General features: G+C 46.6%; 1 protein-coding gene across 3 annotated transcripts in view; it reads right to left on the bottom strand.

Annotated features, from left to right (window-relative positions):
• Positions 1-23,836, bottom strand: part of LOC149865122 (uncharacterized) — a 177,822-nt gene that overhangs the window by 124,937 nt on the left and 29,049 nt on the right. The window contains exons 3-6 of one of the 3 annotated variants that reach the window (XR_016442385.1): positions 16,567-16,657; positions 13,969-14,058; positions 12,806-12,879; positions 8,874-8,972 (exon numbers count right to left, since the gene is read on the bottom strand). The exons of the other annotated variants lie outside the window; for them this stretch is intronic. The gene's annotated coding sequence lies outside the window, so the exon portion shown is untranslated. Of the gene's footprint in view, positions 1-8,873; positions 8,973-12,805; positions 12,880-13,968; positions 14,059-16,566; positions 16,658-23,836 lie in introns of those variants that run through there. 3 annotated transcript variants of the gene reach the window in all.

The following is a 23,836-nucleotide window of genomic DNA, read 5'->3' as shown; positions in this document are numbered from 1 at the left end:
CTAAGCGCCTTCCTAATTGACTTTGGCACAGGAGAAATCATAAGGAACTAAGCCACATGGAGCACGTGTGGAAGGGTCTAGAATTAGCTAGGAACACCTATAATGCAGAGAAGCGGGGAGGCTGCAGCGTCAAACACAGGGTCTCAACCTGATCACCCACTTATCCCTGTCTGCCACCCTACAGCCGGACACCCAAAATAAGTAAGGCTGCCCCGAAGCCTCCAGAAGGGTTTAGCCCTCCACCACCTCCTTGGCACCAAAGGTGCCGGTTGGGGTCGCCTGACCCTACACTTCCACCATGTAAACTCCTGAGCAGGAACATGAAATGGCTGGGCAATGGGGCTCAAACTGATCCCAGACTGCCCTGTTGTTCTCTTTGGCTTCCTCTCTGACTCCGCTCAGCTTGATCCCCTGACTTCTTGACCCAGCTAGTTCCCTGACTGCTCCCCGCCTAATCTCCCAACTCCTTGACTCAGCTTGGTGTTAGACCCCACTCTCAGATCAAGCTCCTGGCTTCCTGACCTGGCTCATCCCTGGATGCTGCTCACTTCTCCTGACCCATCAGCACCTTGATCCCTGACCTGGCTGCCCACCACCTGGCATGACATGGGAAACAATAAGCAATGTGTTAGCCCCTCGGGCTCTCCTCTTCCAGGTGCATCAGAAGGATATAACTCTGGGTGTGCCTACACAGTGCTGTGCCATCCCCCGAGGTCGCTGTGTGTGCGCTACTGCCCGTACCGGTAGCCTTGTGTAGAGGTACTGGAGTTGGCTCTACGGGGGCTAGCTCCAGAACTGGAAGCAGTATAAGCACATTGGTGTTGCCCCACAGCTGGGCTAATCAGTTCTGCTGCGAACTGTGGCTCTCTGCCTCAAATTGCTTTGTACTGTACAGATATCCCTTACAGCGCCTCCTCCTTGAGGGTACCATCTCTAGAGGTGCAGTCAGCTAAGCTCATACCATGCCCTCCAACCATTTGTCCTACCTATAAATCGATGGCAGGGGTCTTGCTGTTTCTTGACAGTATAAGAGATGGACTCAGTGAGAAAGAGATTCACACAAGACACACAAGTCCTTGTTCCCACCTTCTAACATAGGCATATGCATCTCCTGCTTTTTTTTCTCTGGATCACCTTTGGCTCCAAGATTTGCCCAACAGTAAATGTACCTGGGCTTTTAGGGAGTTTTTTGACAACATTTTATTTTTACTAAATTTCAACCGAGATGAAGAGGAGCTGCCAGGTAGCTGTAGACCGACTCCTTGAAACTTGCCTCAGGGATGAATTTGTTCATTGGAGGGAGTTTTTACAGGAGGCTCTTGCAAAAAGGAGAACCTCCAAATGATTGCTTTCCTCATGGGGCTAGGAATGCCTCAATGAGTAACCAACTTTTCCATGAAAGTGTTTTCTATAAAAGGTGCTGTCTGGAAAAGCTGGCCAAATCCGAGTGGTGAAGATTTCCTGAGGGGATGTCCCGAGGAGGGTGGGCAGGAGGCCCGGGTCAGTGGGCCCGGCACTAGCCTGAAGCTCCTTAGAGTTCAGTTTTTTGCTTGCCATTAATATGCGCATTGCAAGCCACTTAGCATTAGGTTTGCAAAAGGGTTTAGGTACTGCGATGCTCAGCTCCAACTGGAGCCACCTGTCCAATGCCTGGGGAGAGTGAGTGGCCTGAGGCTGAGATCTGTAAAAGGCAGCAGCTGGGCAGAGGTTCCCCTCCGTTTCCCCATCAGACACACCAGGGACAGGTGTGTGGCGTAGGCAACTCCTTCCACATAATCTAGGATTATGAATCCTGTCTTCTAAAGTTAGGAGCCTACTTCCTTAGAGCAGAGAAAGAACTGCTGATTTTTTACCCCACAGCCAGGGGTTGGCATGCTCACCCAGGATGTGGGAGACCTGGGTTCAACTCCTACCTCTGTCTGAGATGCACTCCAATCTCCCTGGAACCACTGTGCTATGGGGCCTTCTCAAGGGAGGGCACTTGGGTCTTCCCGCTGAAGATGTTCTGGCATATTTGTTGGGCCAGTGCGAGACTGCACGAGTCCAGAGCTTGGCATTTAACGTAAGCAGGGCCCAGTCCATGCTCTACTGAATTTTATCAAAAACCAGCCACTGGAGCAGAGATTAGACCCCAGGCCCCCTAGTGAGTGTCCTAACCACTATGCTGGTGAGTCATAAATATATTTGCTCACTCGCGCTCTCCCTCAGATGTTACAATATGCATGTGGGAGATACAGAATTGAAAATCAGGACAGATGTGGGGGACTGCTTTCCTTGTAGACCCCAACAAGGTGAGGCATGCCAAGTTGAACTGAATCAAGCCCTTCAATGTCAGCACCTTAGGGAACAAGGGGCTTCCAGAGCCTCCAGCATTAGACAGCAGCTCAGCAAGGATTTTGACAATTTATGTTTTGGATTCAGGCCCTTCCATGGACTATTACTCCCTCTCAATACATTGAAGAGTAAGAGGTACTTGGACTGTGTTAATGGGGCCATACAAAGTTCCTGAGAGAAAGTTGTGCTTTCCCCTGAATAAGGATTTCAATTTGATTTTCTTTCCTCAGTCAATGGGTTTTGACTGTAGCAGTGGGCAGTACCGAAGCCAGGCCAGTTGGCTTGTGTGAAGGCCTAAGCCATTCATTTGGCTGGGCAAGGAAAGATGACAAGGAAGGCTTTGCTCAGAACATCTCAAGGGGCAGCAATTTTTTTGGTAGCTTCTGTGAATCTTAATTGCTTCTTCTATCCAAGAGCAGTGACCTCAGTGCCGCTAATCGTAACTACTACTTAATTCTCGGGTTTAATGATGTGAGACCTATAGGGGATTTTTTTTCCCCTCCCTTTCAGAGACAATCTGTAGGAATATATTGGCTTTTTGAAGCTGTCTAATCCTTCAGTGCGAGAAACTAATGGAATATCAGTGAAAACCAGTTATTTGCTACAGAAGCCATTTACATAGAAATCATGGCCCTGATTCAATAAAGCACTTATGCACATACTTAGCTGTAAACTCAGGAGCAGACCCAAACTGGGACTTAACGATGTTCACGCTAGGTTCAGAAGCAGCAGTGTGCTGCAAAGCCCCTGAATACGTCAGCCTTGTCTTCATGATAAAACAAAAGTGCGTTCTTAATAGTGGTTTGCTAGCTTGAGTTAAAATCCCACTGAGGACAATACAGTAGAAGACACAAGTCAACCTAAAAGTTATGTATGTCTTTGCTGCCAGAAAAAGATATGCTTTTTATAGCATGATTACTGTGAGAGTAATAACATGCACTAGTTAAGTCCCACCAGAGAGAAACCGTATGCAGCTTTTACGGCAATACAGCTAGGTAAATGTGAGCCCATACAGACTTATTCGGCTGTTTTCATCTTTGCAAAACCATGAGCTGTATGAGTAAATTGATATCCTGTCAAAACATGGGTTAAAGACCCATAATATTCATCTAACGTACAGAGAGAGTGTTTTACTCCTCAATTTACTATCCATTGATAATCCACATGATTAGGGACCTGAGCTACAGCTGGGTGAGTGATGGATTTTTCATGTGGGTGGGTGATCTGAAAAATAATTCGGCACAGGTTGAACCAAAATAGAATTTCAACAAAAGAAGTAAAAACATTTCAGGAAAACTTGGAACAGGTAGTTTGCCCTGAAATGAAATGTTTAATTTCTTATTGAGGCTGTTTATCCATTTTAAAACCTCGTGTCTCTTTTTAAATTGAGGTCAGTTTGTGATTGAAGAAGGCCATCCCCCCTCAAAAAAATTCAATTACAAATGTAGAAGTAAAACATTTTTTACATGTTCAAAAGAAAAGATTTTGTCTTGGAAAAACCCAAACCAAAATGTTTCACCATTTTCATCTATTTTAGTCCCAGCCAATATTATTTGCAAAACTCTACCAAATTTTGCAAAAAATACCAGTCCTTCCAAAACACTTTACATGGGATTTGTCTAAACAAACAAATCTCCCAACTCCAGTTTGAGCTGCCATCAAGCGCAGAAAGTAAGAGCGATTCTTCAACGCTTACTAAAGGGAATAAGAAAAGCCATGAATATCACACCAACCTTCACTGCCTGCTGCGTAGCTAGGCCCCCTTATCAACTGCGATGGGACCTCCACAGATATTATTACTAAAGAGTCAGAGCTGTGGCTTGGTTCTAATGCAGAAAGCATAAATCATTAGCATGAGATACAGCACTCCGGGAAATTCACTTACTTTCATGGCTCATTACAAACTTTACATTCAGCCTGAGTTAAACACATGGTTAACTGGTTTTGCAAATCATCTCTGCCTGATGTAAGAGTTCAAAACAGAAATGGCCGGAAAAAAAATTTTGCTGAAAAGAACTGTGAAATATTTAATGAAAAAAGTCTAACATTTTCAGCATCTGACCAAAAATGGGGGAGGGAGGAGGGGTGGACAAACAGGTGAGGTGGTAGGATGGAAGGAGGAAAGGAAAATGATCACCCTCTGAAGGAGAGCAATTGGACATATCAGCTCTCTCTAATTTTAAGGTAAATGATGTGAAACTGTGGTTAATAACCAGGGCTAAAAGCTTCAGGTATGAAGGGAAGGGATGAAAATGAAAGCAAACCGTCATGAGGATCTGCCCCTTTGATCTGAGCCTGAAAGTGGTGAATTAATTAAGGCCTGGATCCACTTAATCAGGGATTGTGTCAAGGAAAAAAGCCTCTGGCATAAGGTGGCAGGAATTTCCTGCAGCATGGTGACAAGCATAATTAGTAGCAGGGCTCAGGTTCTCGAGGTGGCCTGGGGAGAAAGCCAGTGGCCCAAGAGCTGGGGCGATTTCCCTGTTTGTTCTCGTATCTCTGAAGCACAGAAATGTCCAGCATTTCTGTTTCTTGCATGCACCGTAACAACTTGTCAGCCTGCTTGCAGGTTGCTCTCCATGTCTGACTAGCAGCTGCATCAATTAGCCTGTCAGAACATCATCCCTGTCTTACTGAACAAGATCCTGACAGCTCATAGCTCTCTATGGGCCTGCTCCAAGCTTATTGATGTCACAGAGATGGGACCAGCCTGTGTTCACTTACAGCCAGGTGGCCTCTTGGCCTCACAGGGCTGCAGAGCTACTGCTAAGAGCAGAATATGGCCTGTTGCTCACAGATTCTCATTTCTATGCCCCCTAAAAGAAAAGGTGGTACCTAGTAATAGGCCTGACTCAAAACCTCAGCCTTCGACACCTGTAATCTTGGTGGAGATAAAGTCTTTGCGGACCCAGATTTGGCAGACGATCCCTGTCACCAAGACCCAAAGTTCAAGGTCCAGAGCTGACCCATCCCCAGATATATCACGTGTCTCCAAAACAGAGGTTTCCTACAGGAACGTGTGCACTCGAACATCACGTGAACGCATTTAGCTTTTTTCCAGTTTTATCAGGGGAAAATATCATCTCAAAGGCATAATTATATCGCAGGTTCCCCTTTTTATGGGGCTTTTCAAGCAATTGTTTTGTTTCATTCTTCTCCTTTTTCTATTTTCAAATTACAGCGTTTGCAGAAACAGGAGGAGGATGACAGTTGACACAAAAGCCGTGGGTGTGCGAGAGAGAGAGAGACGGGGAAGATGCTGTTGCTTTATCGCTGCTCCAGAAAAATGCAGCACAATTTGCCAGTACAGTTTGGGGGGCAAGCTTCACCTGTGATCTCCCCCTCAGCCTTCCTTTCCCACCTCTGCCTACACCTCTCCCTGAACAAACCTCCATGGTTTACCTTACTGTAGCATGGGCCACGAGCCTACAACGCCTCCCTGCCTAGAACAACTCCCACAGTCATGGGCAAGCAGTGCCTTTGCAGTTCCTTCTCAATTCCCCCCTCCGGTGTATGCATCGGCATGCTCTGAATGGACCACCACAGCCCTAACACACCTGGCATGTTAAGAAACAAACTGCAGCCAGTCAACAGCGGAGAGGACCTTACCGGTCCTGAGCTGCTCCACAGTAGCTGTCTGTGTGCTGGCTCTTACGCCATGGTAAGTAAGAGCTACTCTGGAGTACCTTCACTGTTTCACTGAGAGGTAAACAGCCTTGGTTTAATTCTCTCTCACTGCAAAGGAAGAACAGACAATTATCACTCAGCAGCCGCTCTGTAGTGAGCCCCCATGGTCTTTAGCTTGCTATTTGTCAGTGGCCGTAGACTGCATCTGGAGGCAGAGGCCCCCGCTATTTCAAACAGCGCTAACATGAAAGGCCCATTTGTAATTGGTACCTGCAAGAGGCTTCATTCTGGGTACCTGCAACTGGAGGCTGATAAAAAGGGCTCAGAATAGCTGCATCCAAACAGGCACCGGGTACATCTATTCAGCTTCACTGGTGCTGTAAAGAGTCCATCCCACCTCTCTCTGCATGAGTCAGTAAAGCCCCATGGAAAGCACCCTCCCCTGCTGCTGACAAGCATGTCAGAAGCAGAGTTCAAGAGCCGTGGAAACCCCACCGCCATGCATACCCTCCCCTGCCATGGCAGCTTCTCTCCCATACTTCTGCGTCTGGCATGAGGAGTGGGAGCAAGTGGACAGAATTAGTCTACTGTGCCATTAGCGTCTTGTGTAGATGTGCCCAGTGATGCTCTCAAGGACACTGGGGGAGTGGCCAAGACACACTTGTATTATCTGCTTTGAGGGCCACATTTGTGAGAGCCCTGCCGGGGAAGTGATGTTGAGGGGTAACCGGGCATGGGTTCATGCAAGGCCGATCCTGCCTGACTAACCTGGTCTCTTTCTATGACCAGGTAACAAAAAGCTTAGATGTGAAGGAGGAAGTCGATGTCGTCTTCTTGGACTTCCAGAAGGCCTTCAACACAGTGTCCCACCCAATTCTGGTGGGCAAGCTGAGGGACTGCGGCATTGATGAATGCACGGTCACATGGGTGGCAAACTGGCTCAGGGGTGCACCCAGAAGGTGGTGGTGGACGGGTCGATGTCGACCTGGGAGGGTGAGCAGTGGAGTCCCCCAGGGCTCGGTCCTTGGGCCAGTGCTGTTCAACATCTTCATTAGTGACCTGGACGAGGGGGTGGAGAGCACCCTGTTTAAGTTCGCTGATGACACCAAGCTGTGGGGTAAATGAATACACTGGCAGGCAGGGACCGCATCCAGGCAGACCTGGATAGGTTGGAGAAGTGGGCAGATCCAACAAGGACAAGTGCAGGGTGCTGCACCAGGGGAGAGGGAACCAGCATTATGGTTATAGGTTAGGGGCTGCCCCTCTCGGCAGCACAGAGGCAGAGAGGGATCTTGGAGTCAGGATTGACTCGATGAATATGAGTCGCCAATGCAACGAAGCAATAGGCAGAGCCAACCGCACCCTGTCCTGCATCAACAGGGGCATCACTAACAGGTCCCGAGAGGTCTTGCTCCCCCTCTATGCGGCGCTGGTCAGGCCGCAGCTGGAGTCCTGTGTCCAGTTCTGGGCGCCGCACTTCAAGAGGGACGTGGAGAACCTGGAGAGGGTCCAGAGGAGGCCACTCATATGGTCGGGGGCCTCCGTGGCCAGCCATATGAGGAGAGGCTGAGGAACCTGAATCTCTTCAGTCTCCACAAGAGGAGACTGAGGGGGGATCTTGTGGCTGCCTACAACTTTATCAGGGGCCACCAGCAGGGACTCAGGGAAAGTCTGCTCACCAGGGCCCCCCTTGGGGTCACCAGGAACAATGGCCACAAGCTGAGGGAGGATAGGTTTAGGTTAAATATTAGGAAGAACTACTTCATGGTAAGGGTGGCCAGAGCCTGGAATAGGCTTCCCAGAGAGGTGGTGCTCTCACCTTCCCTGGAAATCTTCACGAGGAGACTGGACAGGCACCTGGCTGGGGTCTTACGACCCTGCCACCCCCAGTGCTCCTTCCTGCCCATGGCAGGGGTCGGACTAGATGATCTGTCTAGGGGCCTCCCGACTCACTGATTCTATGATTCTATAGCAAGCAATGAAAAAGTTAAATCTCCAAATGGTCTGCATGCCTTGGGCTTACCTAAAACTCATAGCTTTCCTCAAATCTTAGGCAGGTCCAGCTGCCTCGCACACATCCCGCAAGGCCTCTTACTCAGACTGAGTGCCCCTGCTGCTCTCCCTGCTTCCCTTGGGGCTTGTCAGCACTAACACACCCAGATACAATAAGGCGATTCAACTGAGGGCAGGAAGTGGATTGCTTATTCAGTGGCCTTACACAAATGAGACTTTAATCCAAAGAGGTGTCTTAAATGTGGGTATCTCAGTGTTTAGGTACCCAACCTGATCCATCTAAAAGCCCCTGATTATTCAAGATGCCTAGCAGAGGCAATTTCTGTTGAAGGCACTGGGAGCTTTGAGCAGTCAACATTTCTGTTAATCAGGCCCACTGGGCACCAGCCTCAATTTGATACGTAATCACGTGCCTCAGTCGAGGTACATAATCCTTGGATCTCTCAAGTGTATATTAGCAACCCTTGCAGCAGCAAGCCACTGACCACCACTGCCGACCTGCTTTACTAGTGACAGGCAAGGCTAGCATACTTTGTAAATGAACAGAGGGTTGACTGTAATTATTTCGGTAATAGGACAGACAAGGACTGGTTTGGGATTGTTTGGACAGAGATGACAGTGCCTTAGGCAAAGGGTTGGACTAGCTGACCTCTGAAGGTTCCTTCCAGCCCTGCTTCTGTATGATTGTAAAAAACCCCTACCACAGTAGCAGATGAGCACCTCCCAAACATTAATTAGTTTATTATTAAATCGTTAACCAGTAACTTATTAATAAATAAGCAGACGCTTACAATTCGTGGTTTAGGAATATCATCTGCCAACCCAAGATGTTTCAGAAGAAAGGCAAAACCTTACATAATGCCTCTCCCTGATTGTGCATAGAGGAAGGAGTCCTTCTCAACGCCTGCAGCAACTGGTTTATGTCCTGAAGCAGGAGATCTGATTATCTTCAGTATGCAGAGCGCTGAATGCTATTGTTAGCCATAAAATCATTCAGGCTTAAAAAAATAGAATAAAATAAAATAAAATTCCCAGCTGCAGTTTGATTCCAGCAGCACAGACTCAAGGAAACACTGCCCTTTACTGCTTCTAAATGGCAGCGTCTCCTTTACAGTGCAACTACTCCTCTGCCACGTCTTAGGCTCAGCTTATGTTAAGCCTCTGCACTGAAGCACCTCTCTACTTACCACCATTTCAGAGGGGTACTGTCCACTTCGATGGGGCTCCAACTCATCAGAAAAAGGATTTTACACGTTATTTGGCGGGGCCAAATTTGATCCCAATAAAGTCAGTGAGACCTTCCATTGACTTGGAAGCTGCAAGATCAGGCACATCATTCCCTAAGGCAGGGGTGGGCAATTATTTCAGCTGGAAGGCCACTTAACAAGTTCTGATGAGCTGTTGAGGGCCACATGGGTAGCTCCACCCCTTGACAGGTGCCCCACTCCCTGGTCACCATCTTGGAACCAGAAGTCCCGCCCCCAATCCCTGACTTTTGCCACCAGAAGGACTCCTTTTGGGGGGCCTGCCATCTTAAAACTGGAAAAAACCCAAATCATATACTAAAAAAAAAAAATCAAACATCTACTATAACTTACTTTAATTTTATTTAAAAAAATAAATGTTTGTCCTGATTTATGTGGGTTTGCATCACGTATCTAGAGGCGATTGCACCATAGCTCAAAATACAGTCTTACTTTTGTATATTGTTGCAGGGGGTAAGCGGGTGCATGTGGGGGTTGTGTGTTTGGGCAGTGCATGTAAGGTTATGGTGGAGTGTGAGGGGTGTGGGTGTGCAGTGTGGGTATGGTGGGTGGGGTATGTAGGAGAGCGGGGGTGGGTGTGGGTGTAAGGTATATGGTTGGGGTGGGGATATGTGGGAGGATGTGGGTATGGTAGGGGTGGGGGGTGGGAGTGTGTGGGGTCTGTGGGAGGGTGTGGGTGTGTTTGAAGGTATGGTGGGGGGTGGTGGGGATGGGAAGGTGTTGGTGTGTGTATGGATCCGGTGTGTGTGGGTGTTTGGCGGGTTATGATGGGGGGTGGGAGTGTATGGGGGAGCTGTGGGAGGGGGTGTGTTGGGGATATTGTGGGAGGTAGGGAGCCAGCCCTGTCCATCCCATCCCAGCTACAGTGTGCAGTTTCCAGCTGCAAGGCCAGGACCCATATGGCGCAGCACGGGGCTAGCCTGGCCCATCGCGACACAACACGGTTCCAACTCTGTTAGTCAGTCCTGGCCATGCAACTAGAACCACGCTCTCCTGGACTGACCTGGGCTGGCCCTGTGCCACGCTGTGTGGGTTCCAGCCTTGCAGCCTGGAACTGTGTGCCACAGTCGAACTGGGATGGGTCAGGCCAGGCTGGCTCTGCACTATGCCATGCATGTCCTGGCCTTGCAGCCAGGACCTGCATGTTGCCAGGATGGGCCGGGCCAGGTTGGCTCCTTCCTGTGCCACATGGGTTTGCAGCTGGTAACAGCACACCACAGCTGGGTTGGCATCAGCTGAGCTGGTTCTGTGCTGCACTGTGCAGGTCTCAGGGTTGCAGCTAGAACCACGTTCTTTCAGGCTGGGCCGAGCTGGCCCTGTGCTGCATCTTGTGGATCCCATCCCAGCTACAGTGTGCAGTTCTTGGCTGCAAGGCCATGACCTGCATGGTGCAGCACAGAACCAGTCCAGCCCAGCCCGTCCCGGCCTGGCTGTGGCACGTGGTTCCCAGCTGCAGAGCTGGAATGCACACAGCACAGCACAAGGCAAGCCCAGCTCAGCCTGGGAGAATGCAGTTCCAGCTGCACAGCCATGACCTACATGGCACAGCACAGAGAGAGCCCTGCCCATGCCATCCTGGCTGCGGTGTGCATTTCCCAGCCCCATGGCTAGGACCCACATGGTGCAGCATGGGACCAGCCCAGACTGGTGGTGCACTAGGGTGCCAGGAACTGTGGGAAGTCCCACACCATCAGGCTGGGCTGGCTCTGTGCCTCCATGTGGTGTTCCTGACACTCTAGCCAGGGATGGCACATGGATCACAGAGCCAGAGTCCCGTGAGTCCCATGGGGTGGGCCATCGCCAACAGTCCACCCCACCCTTCCTCCCAGCCCATTCTTATCTGAATTTCCACTCTCAGATGGAGGGAGGGTTTGGGAATAGCCACAGGGTTGCCAGGCAAGTAGCCTTTGCTCAGCTAAGCGGTGGGGTAGGTCAGGTTGGGGTTGGGGTTGGGTTTGGGGTTGGTCACGTCAAACCAGAGCCCAAGCTGCTTGGTGCTGCAGCTGGCAGCTCCTGCAGCCAGAGGCTCCTGTTGCCAGCACCTCATCAGATAATAATTGTCTAAATTTTAGACGGACCCCACAGGCCACATAGAATGCCCCCCATGGGCTGTATTTTGCCCACCTCTGCCCTAGGGTTTGCCAGGGGCCAGATCCTTGGAATTTTCCCTTTCCAGGAAGCCAGGTGAAAAGCTCATTAGCTTTAAAAAATAGATTTTAATTCTAATTCCCAGGGGTTAATAACCTGTGGCAGTTGCATTACAATGTTGTGGTAGCTGGGATAGTCCAGGGAACATCTGAAAAGCAAGGTTTGCTTCATAGATTTCATAGACATTAGGGCTGGAAGGGACCTCGGGAGATCATCGAGTCCAGCCCCCTGCCCAAAGGGCAGGAAGTCAGCTGGGGTCATAGGATCCCAGCAAGAAACTTGATCGTATCTTTTATTGGACCAGTTACAATGTGGGGAGAGAGGTGATATAAGCTGTTGGGCACCAAATGTCAGAGATGAGGAAAGGCATTTGGGCTGCTTACAAATGTAAAGTAAAACAGAACAAAACAGTGCATTACTTTAAACAAGACATGCCCCCGCACCGAGCCCAGTGTATGCCCAGAAGAGGCATCACATTAGTTGGACCTGGCTCACCCAAAGTCTATATAGGCTGGGTGCTTCTGCAGGCAGGGTTTAGCACTTTTATTTAATAGCTGATTGAACTGACTATCAGATAAAAGTGCCAAAAAGTCCTGCTGAAGCACACAGTCTATACAGATGCTGTGGAGCTGAGTAAAACTAATGCACTGCCTCTTCCAGTAAAGCATGTTTTTTTTGTGTATTTTTTACATCTGTCAGCAGCTCTCTCCCCACTATATAACTGTTCCAGTAAAAGATGTAACTGAACACACCTTGCTTCCATGGGGTTGGTAGTGGAATTGCCAAGCTCAGTATCATGGGTCAGGTCTCAGAAAGATCATTTGAATCGGCTTTTTTTTAACTTGGGTTCTTTTTATTTGCTGTCTGGTCTTTGAGCCTTTGGGGCATGCTCAGATCATGTCCTTAAGCTTCTCTTTCCTCAGGCGGACTGGAAACCTGATGTATTTTAAAATGAAAGCTGAATTTCTCATACAATATTGTGAGTCCAGCAACTGGGATTTTAAAAGAAAAATCCCAAATATCTTGAGTCTCATGTTCAACTCATAAGAGATGGCAACGCTGCACTCACCGTGTAAGAGAACAGGTGTTCCCGAGTGTTTTAATCCTACTCATATAACCTCAATGCCCCTAGAGCATATGGCCTCACAGAAGGCAGCATTGAAGCCCAGTGAAGCCAATGGAGGGCTCCCATTGATCTCAGTAGGCATTTGATCAGGACCACATAGAACATTTTTCTTAGAGAGATGCCATTCATGAAATCATTTATCATGATGACATACAAAAAAAGAAAATAAAATCCTGTAAATATCAGCCTGGTTTCCCAGGAAGGAGTTGTTTTCAGTGGAGACAGCCATTCTTAAAGCAAAACCATAAATCCTGAAACATCACATGTTGGGAAATCCATTAGGCCAACACACCTGGCTTGTGAACATTTGTGATTAACGTATCTCTTCCTTCCCTCCTGTTTTCTCTTCAAATGTCCCATTAGGATCTAAGCACCAGTCAAAATAGAAAACACAAAACAATTAATGACCTGGAATTCAAACAAACCATTAATTATCCAGCTATCCCAGCAGATGATGACTCTAACAATGCTTATTACAAGAACCTTCATCAAATCATCTGCTCTTTCATGTAAGAAGGGGTAATGATCTTAGCAAAACTGCAGTGAGAAAATAATTAAAAGACATATAACAAGACATTTTATTAATGCCATGCATTTCTACGTTGCTCTAAGAAAATTGGGAAATCTGTTCCAATGCCACAGCTTTCTGGTGTGGGGTTATATTTGCCATCATTTTAATAACAACTTGTTAAACTGTTGTCTAAACCCCTTCCTTTGGCTTGTCATGGATCATGCGGGAAATCAGAAATCCTGACCCAAGCTAACACATATGCATTCTTTTATTTGTCAAAAACCACAAGCGGAGAGCAGGTCCATGGAACAATGAGGAGTATCAACATAACAGCACTTGCAAAGAGGATTATTTGGGACCACTCAATGTGCTACACTAACGCACAGAACCAGGATGTTTTATTTACTCCCCCGGGCAAGGCAACAACATAGGGATATCTTTTGAATGATTTTCATGCAAAAGAAAAAGTAACTTTTTCCCCCCAAAAGAAAGAGCTTAAAGTTGCTCATGCTTTCTGTACCAGCCTGATTCTGTTCTCAGTAGAGGCAACGGCAAATTCAATGGGAGCAAGATTAGGCTCTTGGAGAACATGGAAGGCCCCCTTCAGTTAAATTTATATGACAGCTTGATTTCAGCAGAATTGCACCTGAGATGAATTTGGGTGCAAAATGTATTTTCAGCTCAAAGGCATAGCTAGCTGTTTTGGTGCCCTGAGCCGAGGAGGGAGGCAGAAGAGGTACTGTGACAAGTGCCAGAGAGCAGGGGGCATAGGAGTGGGCAATGTCTTACATGCCACAGCATGGGCTTCCCCCATTCTGGTACCTCCTTTGCATCAGTGCTAAGAGCTGGTTATGCTACTGTATCTCCATTGCCTATGCTAGCCATGTGTTTGGCATCCTGAAGATGGAAGCCCTTTTCTGAGAATGACCGACAATGAAGCATACCTCAGTTCCTGACACAGAAGAACCAGCTGTAGGGATGAGAGGTTGCTCTTTCTTTTTCTCTGTTCAGTCCTCAACTCTTTTCAGACACTGCTGCAAAGGAATCACCAAAGGTTTGAATGAGAAAAGCACCGAGCAGCCGCACTGAAGTAAACAGAAATGGGGGATAGAGATCTGCTATATCCTTCTACCTTGGTTTTGTTGGCCATCAGGTGGCCACCCGCTCATTTCAACCCCCTAGGGAAATTCAGGAATATCTTTCAGTGAAGGTTTTCAAGTAGAGGCTGCACTGCCATCTGAGATGGTTTAAGAATAGTTCATCCTGCATCTGTGCAGGGGGCTGGCCAGGATATCCCTTGAAGGGCCTTCCAGTCCTATAACTCTGAATTGTGGCACTGAATGGTTAGCAGGTGGTAATCCTGAGTACCGTTCTTTTGACCCACCCTGACCTGAGTCGGACGCAAGCTGGATGCAAAAGGTACAGTTCTGCTTTTGGTGATGTGTCTTTCTTCTTCTTCATACGGCTGACTTGGAGCAATACTACTTATAAGTCTTTTTAAGTTGGTTTAAGATTAGTTAACCAGTCTAATATTCTTGAGGAAAGGGAGTGTATCTCTGCAATGTCCCCATCAAATTTGTATACTGGGCAGAGTGTTGTTATGTGGTCCATAGTTTGAGCAGGATTCCCAGAGTCATATTATGCAGAGCTCCTAATACACCATTTGTGTCCTACTACGAATCCAGAGGAGTAATCAGTAATTACATTTTCGTAACTGAAAGTAGAATTTGGCCCAGCTGGTTTCATAACAGGAGTCCGGACATGTGGGTTATAGTCCTAGCTCTGCTACTCCTTGTATGACTGCAAGTCACTTAAACTGGTATTATTCAAGTTGAGTCTGAAAATGCAAAATATTTTGTTTTGTTTTTCCAGGAGAAACCATGATGCTTTCCAGGGACAGCAGATACTTGCAACAACAAAAAAAGAAGCATGTATTCAGCAACTCAATTTTCTGTGAAAACACAGTTTTGACAGAAAAATTTCTAACAGGCTGTAATATCTAATGTTTACCTGCTGCGTTTCACATGAATACATAGGGGATTTACTATCCTGTGTTCTGAATATGCTAGAGAAGTGAAAAATATTGGTAATCATAAAAGGAGGCTGAGCACATTTATCCTCAGTGATCTGTATTATTGTAGCTCAGCAATGACATCATAGATCACAGGAAGGCAGAAGCCCATTTCAGTAGCTATGTTTTACATCTCTAGAGCTGGGAAGAACCGTTCTGTGCTGAGGGCGCAGGAGATGTTACTACAGTTCCCAGCTCTGCCATGGACTCCCTGGCTGCATCCACAATGGTGTGGACACTTGGTTTCCCGGGTACAACTATCACCTTGTGCCACTGCTCCGTGTCCCCGGGGAACGGCCAAGCCGGGCATGCTTTGACGTGTGGCAAGTTACTCGGGGGCACTAGGGGAGGCTGGGGCCAGCAATGGGCTGGCCCCAGCAGCCTTACCTGGGGGCCTCCCGGGGCTGCAGCAGCAGTCGTTCTGCCGCACAGAGCATGGCTGGCAGCCACAGTGCGGCTCCAGGCAGCCCGGCTTTGCTTATGAGCCCCCAAGTGCACTGCCCCACTTCTTTTTCTGCGGGTTTTTTTTAACACCGAATATCCAGGGGTCAAAAAAACCCTCTGCAGTGCTCCACTGCAGTGCAGACAACATCTGAACATGTCATATGTGGCACTGCAGATGTGTCTGCAGCACCACGTGCCACACGGCCACACTCGTCTGGACACGGCCCCTGTGGGTATGTCTCCCGTGGCTCTCCTCAGAAGCAAACCCCACACACCCAATCTCACTCTCTAGGTGTCAAACCTGGAAATTAAATTAGCAAAGCAACCCCCTTGCCAATGATCTCAAGCACCCTCAGCTCCAGGTTCGATATTTTTATGGAAGTTCAATCCTAATTCCTTTCCTGAACCATTTTGGCTTTTCTTTTCCCTGGTTCAGGTTGATTTTTGAATGCAGGAGTGGTCTTTCCTTATTTTAGCTAAAACTGGGCCTAGATCCACAAAGGGACTTGGGTACCAAACTGCCACTTGAGGCACCAAAGTCCAATACCTAGACCAGTGATTCCCAACCTCATTTGTCTCCAGACACCCCAGCAGACTTAAAGCACCCCTCGGAAAATGCCAGCTCTTAGTTTTCACTTGGTTTTTGACTACAGAAAAACAATGGAGTAATTCTTCTGCTGCAAAGACCAGAGAAAGGCAAACAGCCTTTAGGAATGAGTTTAACACTATGGATTCCTATTTTGGAAATTAGGACCCAGGCCGCTCTGACAGCAATCAGGGGCCATGCCCAGGTGTAAGCACAGAAGTTGATGGAGTAAGGAGCTTGAGCTGAAAGGAGCTCAGAGTAATTCCTCAAAGGCAGAGCTACCCAAGAGGGACACCTTACCCCAGAAGAGTCCAAGGCAGAAAAAGTCCACAACCTTCTCCTTTCATACCCAGTAAAACCCTTCCTCCATCTGAGCCTCAGATTTGGGTGGAATCTTCTCTTGTTCCTTACTTAAGGCGCTTAACTGCTTTATACACTTACCTCAAACGAAGGGCGGCTGTGAGCGGGTTCAATGGTGTTTAACTCATCTCACAACAATATCACGTATTCTGCAAGAGCTCCATCTGTATGGCTTGTCAGAAAGACAATGAACACAGGTAAGTGGCGCGTGGAGAGCAACTTCTGGGTGCCACACTCTTGTTTCACCCAGTAGAGAAAAGCATAACAAGAACGAGTGGCTGGAAGTTAAAACCAGGCAAATTCAGGTGAGATATACAGGCACACATCTTCTGATCACAAGGACTATAAACCACTGGAACAAACAACCAAGGAAGAGTGGTTCCTCCATCTCTTGATGTCTTTCAATCAAGGCCAGATGTTTTTAAGGAAGATAGACTTTAGTCAAACACAAACACTGAGCCCAGTGCAGTATACTACCTGATCTACCAGAGTCAGACCGGATGGTCTAATGGTCCTCTCATAAAAATCTGTGAATATGCCCTATGATTTTACAGGGTATTTGCAGGGCTTAATTTGCTAATGTTTGCAAGCCATGTTTATAGTGCTTCCTCACACCACCACAGAGCAAGTGATTTCTATATGCGGTAATGTTTGTTGCATGACTTGGAAAAATGAATAAAGATAAAAATGATCCAAGCAAGATTTACCAGAACTGTAAACTTGTTGCATTTCGCACGTGTCGACATAGAAGAGAAGCTGATTGGTAGAACTAGGCTGGATGTCTGGATGGGGCCGGCTCCAGCTCTCAACTACATGGCAGATAATTCATCTGCGCTGCGAGCAGTAGGGTCTTCAGAGGAACAGGCAGTGCTGCCAGCTGACAGGTATGCAATGTGGCAAGGAATTTGTAGCACGTCTTTTTTAAAAAAACTTGGGACGTTCTGGCCTTATCCAGTGCTTCCATTAAATGGATTAGAAAACATTTGTGCGCCTGAAGGCTGAAACTGAGGCTTTTGCTTTTACTCCATGGCCAGGGCTTTTAAATAGGGCCTAAGCTTTTTCAAGAACTCCCTGTTCAACAGTGAATTTTACCTCTTGTGCCTTTTCTTAGATCATCTCAAAGCACCAGGCAAACACTCATCAATTAGGCTACAACATTGAGAACTTTGGCAGAATTATTCCAGGTTTACTTCCGTGCGACAGAGTGGAAATTAGCCCTCCGTGTCCCAACTCGTCAGCATTCACATTCAGGAGCCAGTTCAAATATAATAATAATAATCAAATAAACCACCCTGCTGAATTTTGGCTCAGAACAAAGCAAGCCCATAATTAATCAAGGGAATAGGGGCGAGACTGGGCTTGAGGTATTTTTGAGACCTGCATTTTTTGAGACCTTTCCAAAATTTGGGGAAAGCTCCAATCCCACCCTTGACTTCAGGACCGTATGACTTTCTGCAGACAGAGATGGTCGACTTATGCTACATTCCCTCTCAAAACGGCATGCATTTCCCTAATTATTCTAGGCAAGTATTTTATAGTCATCCTGCTGCGGATAAACCGTTAACTAATCCCTACACCAAAACTGCAGCAAACAGGATTTCTAAGACCAAACTCAACATGACAGGCAGGACCTTTAAAAAAAAAGCTTGAAGGAAAAAAAGTGACAGGCGCATAATGAAGTGAATAAAATGACAGTCCAAGCCAGTGACAGCTGACAAGTACCTCCTGCAATTCTGTGACAACACGGAGTCAGGCCAGATGGGAGACGGCTCAGCATTTCTAACCATGCACCTCTTTTTTCAGTCATTAAGGAGTTCTTGGGAAAGCACGATAACACATGTTGAACTTCAAACCTCTGCATCGGAAGTCAGAAGCTCCTTTGCCCTTCAGCGGAGGAACCCACTTCCTAAGGTTGGAGGCTGCAACAGACTCATTAAATCAGTAGAGGGCAAGAGAGAACCACCCGGGGCCATGCTTGCCAAAGGCAGCAACATCTTAGGCTACATCGGTATGCTGCAATGGGCCCTCTGGGAGGCACTGGGCAAACTGTGCTGCCCTGGGCTGGGGAATGTGCTGTGACTATTCACATCCTGCTTCCCCTCTTGCTCCAGTGCAAAAAGTAACTTGACACTGGTTGACAACCACCGTGCATTCACTCGGTTCTTCTGGATGGCACGGACTCTACCCGTTGCCTACCTCAGCCCAAGGGCAAGAGCTGGAAGCTCTCCCTTATGAGCTGCGAGTAACCCCTAGCGTAGGCAGCTCTGGCACATCGAGTGACAGACAAGTGTGCCCCCAATTCTGCGTAAGCTTTGTTACGCTTCTTAGGGCACAGAGAGCTTGCATTTAATAGCTAAATGAAATCATTTACATATTAGGTACCATACTGGTGACAGCCTGCTTCAAGCTGTGGCTCACTGCTTGTTCTGTCTCTGCAGTTTGTGGCACTGACCCATACTAGACCCCGTAACAGCTACCCCATATTAACTGCCAAGCCCTTCTCAGCTGGTGAGAGCTGGCCCACAGACCTGGTCCCAATGAAGTTAGAATACATTAAATCCAGTACCAATATCTATGTCCAGCCATCGATATTGTTCAGTGGATTAGTTACTCTTGAGTTCACTGAATCACAGAATCAAATAATCATAGAGAAATAAGGGTGAAAAGGACTTCTGGAGGTCATCAAGTCCAACCCCAGACAGCATCATCCATATCTAGACCATTGCAGACAACTGCTTGACTACACAATCAAACCTGTCACGCAACTACAAAGCAAACTGTGCCCACAGACACCAAAAGCACTCTAACCTGCCATAGGTAAAATAGGGATGCGAAGCTGTCAACGTCCAGCCACTGCAAAGGTTGTTAAAATGCACTTGAGAGATCCTGCATCTGACAGAAGAAAAATCATTAAAAAAAAAGTTTGCTCAAATTCATACAGCAAAAAGAGACGTTCTCTAACAACTGATGTTTGGTATCAAGTGGCTCAAGGTACCAAAGCAGGCTGCTGGGTACCATTTGCAGATCTGCCACTGACACAGAGCATGACCGTGGGCAAGTCAATTAATCTTGGTGACTTTCTGACAGGTGAAAACGTGGATAATTCTTCCCCAGCTCACAGGGGTATTGCAAAACCAAATTGTTTATGCAGGGCTCTGTAATCCTCAGATGAAAAGCACTACAGAAACTAAAAGAATTTTTATCAGCTATATTCAGAATAAGCATGAAGCCCAGTATGAAAGCCACTGAAAACTGACTGACTACCTCAGTAGTCTTGTATTGTATGGACATGCATCTCTTTGCTGTCCAATGGCCAGAATCAGAACTTCTCAGCTGTGTCTCATAGATCTGATACAGCCAACAACTAGAAGAGAGTCTCTTTAAGTGGCAAGTGCATATACTTTTGAAGCTGTCAGACCTTCTATCACTATTAACTTCCTGGCCGTGCCCCGTACCTTATAGTTGGAAGGTCTCTGCTCAGCTCTTTCCACTATGTCCACATCCTTCTTGAAGTGAGGGCCCCAGAACTGGTACTCCAGGTGGGGCCTTACCAATGCCAAATAGTGCTAAAGAACCACTTTGCTTTGCAAGCAGCAATCTAGTTAATGCAATCCAGTATGCTGCTGGCTTTTTTTGCAACAGGAACACACTGTTAGCTCACATTCAGTTTATGGTCCACTGTTCCCAGGTCCTGCTCCGCAGCATTGCAGCCTAGCCAGTTGATATCTGGGCATGCAATTATTCCATCCTAAATCCAGAAGTTTGCACTTGTCCTTTTTGAATTGCATCCCAATTATTCTGAACTGTTTCTTTAGTTTATCCAGGATATCCTGGATCCTAGCTCTACCCTCTAGGAGTTGGCAAATTCACCCAACTTGGGTGTGACCTGCAAATTTCCTAAGCATGCACTTAACTCTGTCATCCAAATTCTTAATGAAGATGTTAAATGTTACCAGGCCCAGGACAGACCTCACTAGACATAGTCATTGAGGACTACTTGTTTACAGTAGCTGAGGATGTAGCCCTGTATGTACATAGATACAGGACTTGACAGCAAATGGCTTACATAGGAACCTGTAAGCTTGAGTGCCCCCCTTCCCTCTCCCAGCTGCTAATCGCTTCCCCCAGGAGGCCACCCCAGGCAGATGGGACCAGAAGGGATCTTTCACCAGGGAACTCCAAATTAACCACCACTTCCAAATTAACCTACTGATCAGAAACACTAGAAAAGCAGCTGTTTGCTGCAGGCCATTTCCATATAACCAGAGCTGCACAAGATTCAGGATTTCTGTCTCATGGGGAATTTTGATGTTTCAACATTTGTTTTCATCCCAGTCAGGTCATTCCAATCAGATCAAAGATTCCCATTTGAGTTCAAGTGACTGGAAACATTTTGATTTTCTTCGACATTAAAAAATAAGTCCAGAGGAGAGTAAGAACCAGAATTGCCCTACTTCATCAAAGCCAGTTTCATGTATAAAACTGTATTTTCCGTCAGAATATTTTTAGTAAACCGCACAGGAATGGTCCATTTTATTGTCTTTTTATGTTAATTTTCAAAAACTAAATCTTATATGCAATGCTAACACTGAGACATGGGTTGTAAACCCTGCAGGGAAAGTTTTCCCCTGGGGGTAGTGTTAGGAAGAGAAGGTCTTCCACCACCCAACTGATGTAACCACTGGCAAGACTGAAGATTCCTCATTGTTTTTTCCAGCCAAGTCACAAAACCCTTAGTACACCAGGCTTATGATGGTTAAGGTTGAGACAGAACATGAAAAAAGCCTTTTTGACAAATGCAGATTCAGCAACAATGAAACATTTCATACATTCAGTTCCGTTGATTTGTTCATATAGAAAGAAAGATCCAAGCTAAATTCTGAAAATGCTGAAATGCTTAATTGAAAATTACTTCACTTGGGAATTTCCTTTAATTGTATTTAAAAATATCTGTAGCAAAAAATTTTACAATTGCTTGAAATCAAAGTAAATTGGGGGTTGGAGGAGAATGAACCAAACTTTCTTTTTTTTCCAGAATTGCCAGCAAAATAAAAAATGATCATTCATCCAGCTGTAATTGGAATTGTCATGGGCACCAATTGCTAAAATGTAGGGAGCGTGTCATCCAAGCAAAAAGTTCTGTTGACTGAATCCATTAGCTATTTTTAAAAAGCCACAAAAAATTATTGTTCCTATTACACTGTCTCTGTTTCTACATTTTGGGCAAGAACTATTTAGCAGCAGGTCTGACTCCTTTCTCATAAATGTAGAGTAGAAATAAATCCATTGCTGCTAAGTGGAGTTTCTTCTGGGATAAATCTCATGTAAATGGAAGGGGGATCAGACCAGTGCCTTTAATGATACCAGAATTTGGAAGGAACCAAGGGTCAGATTCATACATATTTATCACTCACAAATGGGACTACATTTCAAGTATGATCAGCACCAAGCAGCTTCCAGTATGACATCCATTGCTCAATATGGAGCGTTTACAGCATGCTAAGCTCTTCTAAATGTCTTGCTTTATCAGCCTGTCCAGGGGTCTTCCACAATTGGACACAACACATACAACAGGAAAAACATTCAGGCTAGGTACAGACATTCAAAAAGCCCGAGGTGGAATCGATCTAAGTTACGTGGTTTACTGTAAGTGGTGTAGTTTATATCAGTAGTGAACAGAACCCACATTCGCCCTTTGGCAGGGAGGGCAGCAAATCTTAGACTGAGTTCTGCTATTTTTAAACCAGTCTATGTGTGCCAAACTTCTGGTTTTTTACAGGTATAGACCAGTTTCCAATCACTTATCCCGGTAAAAGTACCGCTACTCCTCACTTAACGTTATAGTTACGTTCTAAAAAAATGCGATTTTAAGCAAAACGTTGTTGAGCAAATCCAGTTATGTCACAGTAGTTACCTACTAGCTGGTGGCGGCCAAACAATGTTATAACTGAACACTGCACAACTTTAAATGAGTATGTTCTCTAATAGATCAGCAACGTACAAACAAAATGATGTTAACCAGGACGACATTAAGTGAGGAGTACTTGTACCATGTCTGCACCTGGCCTTGCTATGCTGGGTGCACCACTCTACTAGCAGGCTTCTTCATTAACCTTAATTGTACCATGAGATTTATGCTGAGATGTAATCCTCTTGCTTTGGGAAAAGGCATTATTCCAAATTGTCCTCCCTCTTCATGACTGTAAAGCTGAGTTGAATCATGTCAGGAAGCAAGTGCAGCGCACCAGCTGCATTAAACAATCTCCGCAGATAAGAGGAATCATCATGTCAATAGCATTCACACAGCATCCTTATCTCTTATGGGGAAGACTCCCATGGGTTTGTAGATCTATTTGGGGGTGACAAAGAAGATCTCATAGTTTTTCAGAAAAAGTATTTCAGAGAGAGGCTAACACAGGTCAGCTGACAGCATTAATTAAGCACTCTATTTACTTGATATTATACCAGTGCTGACACTGTTTTGTCTTATACATATTTACTCCTTGCCATTCTTAGTCACCAGCCTATTCATAACTGATATTGAATAAGGATGCTTATATAGCACTTTTCATCCCAAGGAAACACAAAGGGCACAGCTGGACAAGCGCACATGTCTGGTTTGTGGTGCCTCAAACAGTTTGAAGTGCTGCAACCACACGCAGCGCATGTGCATCTGTTCACCGTGCTGCTAATTTGCAGTGTGGCAGGTCTTTTGGACACTGGGAGATCCTGGTGGAAAAAAAAATACCGCTAAAAAAAGTGAAGCAGCACATGTGGCAGCAGTGTATGCCAGCAAAAAGGGAGCCTGGCTGGCCAAAGCTACACTCTGGCTCTGGGTGGCCAGATCGGCATCACTGCTCCCCCAAGAGGACCCCAGGGAAGGCTGCTGGGGCCAGCATAGGTGCTGGCCCCATCTCCCTTACCTCACCCAGGATGATTTGCCCCACATTAACCCCACATGCAGGGGTGTGCACAGTGGCAAAAAGCAGTGTGGCAAAAAGCACAAATTTGTGCCGCTGCTATTTCTGCTGTGGCAATTGCATGCCTCTGCATGTGGGGATGTGCCCAAAATGTTTTCAAAACCAGGGTTGCAATGCTCCACTCTTCCTCCAGGAGACCAAGCAGCAGCAGACCTCAAGAGAGGAGGGTGTGTAAAAGAAGGCAGTCCAAGCTCTCCTGACCTTGTGGGGTTCCTTTCTAAGAGCACGGCAACTAGGGCTCCTTTTCAGAGCTGGGGAAAGATACCTCCTTGTCATGGCACTGTCCTCGCCTCAACCTCATTAGGATTGCTGCCTACAACAGCCCTTCCACAGGATGGTGGATTCATGGGATCACATCTGCTATGAACCCC

Source organism: Crocodylus siamensis, chromosome 5, assembly GCF_052110815.1.
Source record: "Crocodylus siamensis isolate JL-2025a chromosome 5, ASM5211081v1, whole genome shotgun sequence".
NCBI classification, from domain to species: Eukaryota; Metazoa; Chordata; order Crocodylia; family Crocodylidae; genus Crocodylus; species Crocodylus siamensis.
The sequence above is the reverse complement of the archived record's forward strand: the minus strand, read 5'-3'. Positions and strand labels throughout refer to the sequence as shown.